Below are 7,730 nucleotides of genomic sequence, written 5' to 3'. Positions count from 1 at the left end.
TCTTTTTTTAATTTTTTAATTATTTTATTATTATTTTTTATTTTAGAGGTGTCTAAGTTGCCCCTCTTTGTACATTCTTGAGAATCAAGAATAGTGCAAAGACGTAGACACCACATTTAACTTATCTCGAAGCTAGTTGATTTAATCAATTCGATCTAGGCTCGACTTATCTCAAAATAAGTTTGATTTAAACAAAATTAAAATTTCTAGACTTGATCTAGGCTTGACCCATATTAGAACAAATTCGATTAAAATTTCTAGACTTTATCTAGGCTCGACCTATCTCACAACAGGTTCGATTTAAAATTGAAATTTCTAAACTTAATCTAGGCTCGACTTATCTCACAATAGGTTCAATTTAAACAAAATTAAAATTTTTAAACTTAATTTAGGCTCGACCTATTTCACAACAGGTTCAATTTAAAATTGAAATTCCTAAACTTAATCTAGGCTCGACCTATCTCACAACAGGTTCGATTTAAACAAAATTGAAATTTCTAAACTTAATCTAGGCTCGACCTATCTCACAACAGGTTCGATTTAAACAAAATTGAAATTCTTAAACTTAATTTAGGCTTGACTTATCTCAGAACAAAACAAGCTCGATTTTAAAAAAAATTAAAATTCCTAGACTTGACTTAGGCTCGACCCATCTCACAAACAGGTTCGATTTAAAAAATTAAAATTCTTAGACTTGATCTAGGCTCGACCTATCTCACAATAAGTTCGATTTAAAAAATAAAATTTCTAGACTTAATCTAGGTTCGACCTATCTCACAACGGGTTCGATTTAAACAAAATTGAAATTTCTAAACTTAATTTAGGTTAGACCTATCTCAAAACAGGTTCGATTTAATTCATAAATGCCAACTTAATTGGATTAACTTCATAATGAAAAACTCAAATCTTTTTATCAAAGTTCTACAACCTCAACATTTTAGGTCAGGTGGATTCTTACTTTCGAAGCTTGGGACATGAATTAATTTGGATTCTTGTTTTGAAAATGACCGTGTGTATGGCTAGGCATGTATGCATGATTGAAATGATGAAATGTTTTCATGTTTATGATTCATTAAGGTTCCAAGATCATTCTCTTGCTTCATCCGATTTTTCACTGCAACTTTTGATCATCTTTGCTTGTTTTCTTTCCTTCTGGAGACTTCAGGTAACTCCAGATTTTCCCTAAGTACCTTCTCTTTTGACATTTGACTTTGTCTTAGGTTCAAGGCTCTGCCACTCCTTTTCATCATCATTAAGTCTTTTGCTGAACAATGAGTATAATTTCTTGCTTAATTAGTTTATTTCTTTTACCAGTCATCATTCATTTCTATGACAATCACTATGTGAATCATGGAATGAAAGGGTTAAAATAAAGAGGCGAACGAAGGAGAATTTCATATATGAGAAATCAAATAATTCAAGGCAAAGAGAATTTACAGAGTAAACATTAGATCTTTAAGTGATGAACACTCAGACCATTAAGAGAAAACAATCTGATATTCGATTTCAAGAATTGTCCTTGATTGATGCTTTGAGCAAATTTGTAGATTGCAGACTCCCTAACTTTCCCTGTTTTACAAAATTATGGAGCTCCATTCATAGTGTATTTCTACCTCAATCTTGTGTTCCATTTGGGCTGACATCTTTAAATTTCATTCTAATTTCTTGCTTTTCGGCTTCAAGGCTCCCTTTTCAGATTTTCAGCATGAGCCTCCTCATTTAGATACGAGCCGCCCTTTTCGAGTTTTCAGCACGAACCCTTTCTCATTTTTTTTTAAGTATAGTACTTCTTCACCGCATCCGTATTTATCGGGTTAGGCAAACCCTCCCCATCCATGTCAGCCAAAATCAAAGCTCCTGAAAAAGCCTTCTTTACCACATATGGTCCTTCTCAATTTGGCATCCACTTTCTTCGAAAATCGATCTGATTAGGGAGGATTCTCTTGAGAACCAACTCTCCTTCTCGGAACTGCCTGAGATGAACTTTTTTCTCGTATGCTCGCATCATCCTTCGTTGGTACATCTGGCCATGACAAAGAGCCGCAAGCCTTTTCTCCTCAATCAGATTCAATTGCTCGTAGCGGGAGCAGACCCACTCAGCATCTTTCAATTTTGTTTCCATCAACACCCTCAATGATGGGATTTATACTTCAACAGGTAGAACTGCTTCTATACCATATACTAATGAGTATGGAGTTGCCCCGGTGGAGGTACGCACAGAAGTTTGATATGCATGCAAGGCAAAAGGAAGTTTTTCATGCCAGTCTTTATAAACTTCAGTCATCTTTTTAATAATCGTTTTGATATTTTTGTTGGCTGCCTCTACCGCTCCGTTCATTTTCGGACGGTAAGTTGTCGAGTTATGATGCTTGATCTTGAATTTAACGCAAACTTCCTTCACCATCGCACCATTCAAATTTCTTGCGTTATCAGTAATGATCCTTTCTAGAAGCCCATACCGACATATGATCTCCCTTTGGATGAACCTGCACACCACCTTTTGTGTCACATTGGCATAGGAAGCTGCTTTTACCCATTTCGTGAAATAATCAATGGCCACCAATATGAATCGATGTCCATTAGAGGCTTTTGGGGTAATAAGCCCAATCACATCCATTCCCCACATTGAAAATGGCTAAGGTGCTGTGAAAACGTGCAATGGGGCTGGTGGAGTATGGATTCTATCTGCATAAACTTGACACTTGTGGCATTTTCGAGCAAAGTTTATGCAGTCTGATTCCAATGTCAACTAATAATAACCAGCTCTCATAATTTATCTAGCCAACATATGTCCATTAGCATGAGCTCCACAAGTTCCTTCGTGGACTTCTTTCATTATTTTGTTAGCTTCCGTAACATTCACACATCTCAAAAGTACTTGATCTTGACTCCTTTTGTAGAGCACTTCTCCGCTAAGGAAGAAACCCATTGCTAATCTTCTAAGAGTTCACTTGTCATTGTCCGTGACATTCTCAAGATATGCCTAGTGTTTGATGTATTGCATGATATCATGATACCACGGCTTACCATCAACCTCTTCCTCAACATTCAAGCAGTGCGCAGAGACTTCATGAACTTATAAATCAAAAGGGCGTACATCAGCCTCTTTTTTTATTTTGAACATTGCTGCGATAGTGGCCAAAGCATCAGCAATCTGATTTTCTTCTCAAGGAAAATGGTTGAAGCTGATTTCCTTGAACTGTTTGCTTAATTCTGTAACCAGCTTTTTATATGGAACTAGTTTAAAATCTCTAGTTTCCCATTCGCCTCTCATTTGACATATCACCAAAGCCGAATCTCCGTAAACCTCTATCGCGCTGACTTTCATCTCGATTGCTGCTTGTAATCCCATTACCAACGCCTCATACTCCGCTATATTATTAGTACAATTGAAATTCAATCTCACCGTGGCTGGATAGTACTTTCCATTTGGAGAAATCAACACTGCCCCAATTTCATGCCCCAGAGCATTGGATGCTCCATCAAAATACATCTTCCATGGATTAAGTTCATTGGGACTATCTTTTTCTATGTGCAAGACGACCATCAAATCTTCATCTGGAAAATCGAAACTTACAGATTCAAAATCCTCATTAGCTCGATTTGCGAGGAAATTAGCGATGGCGCTCCCTTTGATTGATTTTTGGGACACATACACAATATCATACTTAGACAATAGCACTTTCCATCGAGCTATTCTTCCAAACAGGAAGGGGTTTTCAAAAATATACTTGATGTGATCTAATTTCACCACAAACCATGTTGTGTGATACAACATATATTGTCAGAACCTCTGGGCGGTCCATGCTAGTGCACAATACATCTTTTCGAGCGTAGAGTATTTGGACTCATACTCCGTGAATTTCTTGCTTAAGTAATATATGGCCTGTTCTTTCTTCCCAGTTCCATCATGTTGTCCCAGTACACATCCCATAGAATTCTTGTTCACAGTCAAATACAAAATAAGAGATTTTTCACTCGTCAGTGGCACCAACACCGGTGGATTTGTGAGATATTCTTTGATTTTATCAAAGGCTATTTGACATTCTTCATTCCACTCTCTTGGGTCTCGTTTTCAAAGCAGCTTGAAGATTGGATCACATTTGCAGGTGAGTTGGGATATAAATCGAGCAATGTAATTCAACCTCCCTAAAAATCCTTTCACTTCTTTTTATGTTTTGGGAGGTGGCAGCTCTTGAATAGCTCGTATCTTATCCAGGTCCACTTCAATTCCTTTTTCACTTACTATGAACCCCAACAATTTCCCAAAAGTCACACCAAAAGTGCATTTTGCATGATTCAACTTGAGTTGAAACTTTCGCAATCTCTCGAACAGCTTCTTGAGATTGATAGTATGATCTACCATTGCCCTTTGGTAGGTGGCACCTGCATTCTTCAATCCAAATGGCATTACTTTGTAACAAAACGTTCCCCACATGGTTACGAATGTTGTTTTTTCCATATTTATGGGTGCCATCTTGATCTGATTGTAACCAGAAAAACCATCAATAAATGAGAACAAAGCATGTTTTGCTGTGTTATCCACAAGAGTATCAATATGTGGCAAAGGGAAGCTATCCTTCGGACTCGCTCTATTTAAATCCCTGTAATCGACGCACATTCAAACTTTTCCATCCTTCTTAGGAATTGGAACTATATTAGCCACCCATTCAAGATACTTAGCCACCTCTAAGAATCCAGCATCAAATTGCTTCTTTACTTCTTCTTTAATCTTCAGCAACATTTATGGCTTAATCCTTCTCAATTTCTGTTTAATAGGCTTGCAATCCGATCTCAAAGGTAACTTGTGGACAACAATGTCAGTATTAAGACCTGGCATGTCCTGATATGATCAAGCAAACACATCCACATATTCGCGGAGTAGTTTTTCTAGCTTCTGCCATTCATTAGATGACAGTGATGTGCCAATCTTAACATCTTTCTTTTCTTCCCCATTTTCGAGGTTAATCATTTTTGTGAGTTCCTGATGAGATAAAATCTCCCTTTCCTCCTGTTCCAACATTTTCGACAAATCAGGGGGTAAGCCACAGTCATCCACCTCCTCTTCATTTTTCAATTCATCAACGTTCGAAATCATCTCAAAATCAATATTCAAATCGTTGTCTAGATTATCTTCGTGTTCATCATTTAAAGACCTGCAAACAGGTAAAATTGGACATTTGTATGGGCAAGTATTTATTGGCTAAAAGAATAGATGAAAGGAAATATACAAAAAGGTTGATGAATTATGAAACATATTATGCATTGTCATTTATTTAAATGATGAAGGTAACAAAAAGCCCTACTTAAACAAGAAATTACTCTTAACACCCTTGGTCATATGCATTTAGATAAAATTGTTCATTACATTTCCAAAGACTTAAAAATGATGGGCAATTCCATGGCTATCTAATTGGTTAACTCCTCTCCTGGTAGTATTTAATACACCACAAGGACCTTCTCGTTAGATTCTTCGTCTTTGATCATATGGACTGACAACTCATCAAACATTTTCAGAACTTGATTGACCTTTGTTGGTATTTTGGGATGAATGAAACCTGCAGAGCGAAAAGTCTCATATAAGTATGGAATTGTCTGTTTCCCAAATTCCTTTTCCTTTCCCTCAAGCTAAGCCATCCTTTTAATCTTCTTTTGAGCTGCTAATTTCCTTTTCTCTTCTTTGGTAGGCTTGTACCCTAAACCAAACCTTTCTTCATTCTTTATTGGAATCAAAGGACGGTTAATTCCTTATAAATTCTTTCCTAACCCCAAACCTGCACGGCATCATTTTTCCACTATCTGCTTTACCCCCATATCAGTTGCTACTGACAAACAAGGAGTTGGTATAATTTATCCTTCCCCCACATAGGTAGCATTAATAAATTCAAAAGATCTAAAAGAGCACTTTGGGATTTCTTCTGTTGCCTCTACATAGGGGGCAGATGAGGGTTGAATGGCCAGTATGTCTTCCTTTGCAGATACACTTATCAGTTGGCCCTCAACTATGAATTTAACCTTTTGATGAAGGGAAGAGGGTATGGCTCCGGCCATATGAATCCATGGACACCCTAGTAAGTAATTGTAGGACGGGGAGATGTCCATGACTTGAAATTGGATCTCAAAATACAAAGGCCAATTTTTATCGGTAGTTCGATGTCTTCTACCACCTCCTTTATGGTTCCGTCAAAAGCCCTTACAACCATGTGGCTGGTTCTCATATAGGACAAGTCTACAGGCAACTTGGTTAAGGTAGAGCGAGGCATGACATTTAAAGCTGAGCCATTGTCGATCAAGACCTTAGGTACGGCGTGGTCCTTGCATTGGATGGTAATGTGTAGAGCTTTATTACTTCCTCGGCCACCCGATGGAATTTCCTCATCATTAAAGGCAATGAAGTTCCCCACTGTAATGTTTCCCACGATATGATCCAACTTTTCCACCGATATATCATGAGCCACATAAGCTTGATTCAGGACCTTAAGTAGCGCATTCCTGTGTGCTTTCAAATTCAGAAGCAAAGATAACAGCGAGATACGAGCAGGCATTCTCGTTAATTGCTCCACCACACTATACTCATGTGTTTGATAAATTTGAGAAATTTATCTGCTTCTTTTTCTGTAACAAGCCTTTTAATCTCGTTGTTCGGAGCAACTGAAGGTTCGGTGGTTTAGTCTTTGAGAAAGGTACTTGCTTCTTTCAAATCTTCTCCTTGTTTGGATTTTCCTTTTTCAACCCTTTCTGCTATCTCAGGAGAATAACATCGTCCACTTTGCGTTATTCCTCCCACACCAGTCAGATCTGTAGAAGATACTTGTGAAGTAAGGGAGGCCATACCTAAGATATTACATTCGTAATTCCAGGGAATAGCCTTCTCACTCTTGTACTGGAACGGGCTAGGAATTTTAATAGTGATGCCACTTTCGATAACAATAGGGGTGTATCATTTGTCGGACTCCTGTTTTCTTCATAAAAGATGGTTAGAGATTTAGGTTTATTCACCTCAGATGAACTTGATGCTACTTCAACTAGGGTGTCTTCATTTATGGTTTCGACTAAATCCTATTCGCCTTCTTCAAAAAATTCAATTACAGACAAATCCATCAATTCTTGCAACTTACAACGAAAGCTATCACAATTCTGAATGGAATGCCCAATTACCCCCATATGAAATTTGCAAGAATGAGTGAAATCATGCCCCCATTCCTTTATGTCTATGGGTTCTGGAGTGATGGCATTTATTTTGAACAGTGTCTCAAACACTTTATCCATCAGCATTTGAATTTCATCGAAATTTCTTTTCACTCGTTGAATTTTCTTTTCATGTATGGCGTTCACTGTCGAACTTCCATGGTTAGGCAAGGGATTCCCATCAACATTTGAATTGTCTTTTTTAGCAAAATTCAAAAGTCTTGCCTTGATGAGCGCTTGGACTTTATGTTTTAATGCAGTACAATTCTCTGTGGAGTGTCCTTGAATTCCAAAATGGTAATCACAATGTGCATTCGAGTCATACCATTTCGAAAAAAGAGGTCGACGTGGTTCTAAAGGGGTTCGAGCAAGGAGTCGATTTTTTATGAGTTGTGGCAATAATCTAGTGTAAAGAATTAGGATAGGATCAAACTTAGGTTTTTCTGGGATAGTTTTATGTCCTCTTTGACCATTGCCAGAATTATTGGTTGAAGCTACCGGTCTTGGTGGTGGAGCTTGTGGGAGAATAGTGGTTTGAAACG

Source organism: Theobroma cacao, chromosome 1 (genome assembly GCF_053813885.1).
Source record: "Theobroma cacao isolate CCN51 chromosome 1, ASM5381388v1, whole genome shotgun sequence".
Taxonomy (NCBI): Eukaryota; Viridiplantae; Streptophyta; class Magnoliopsida; order Malvales; family Malvaceae; genus Theobroma; species Theobroma cacao.
This window is presented reverse-complemented; position numbering follows the sequence as displayed.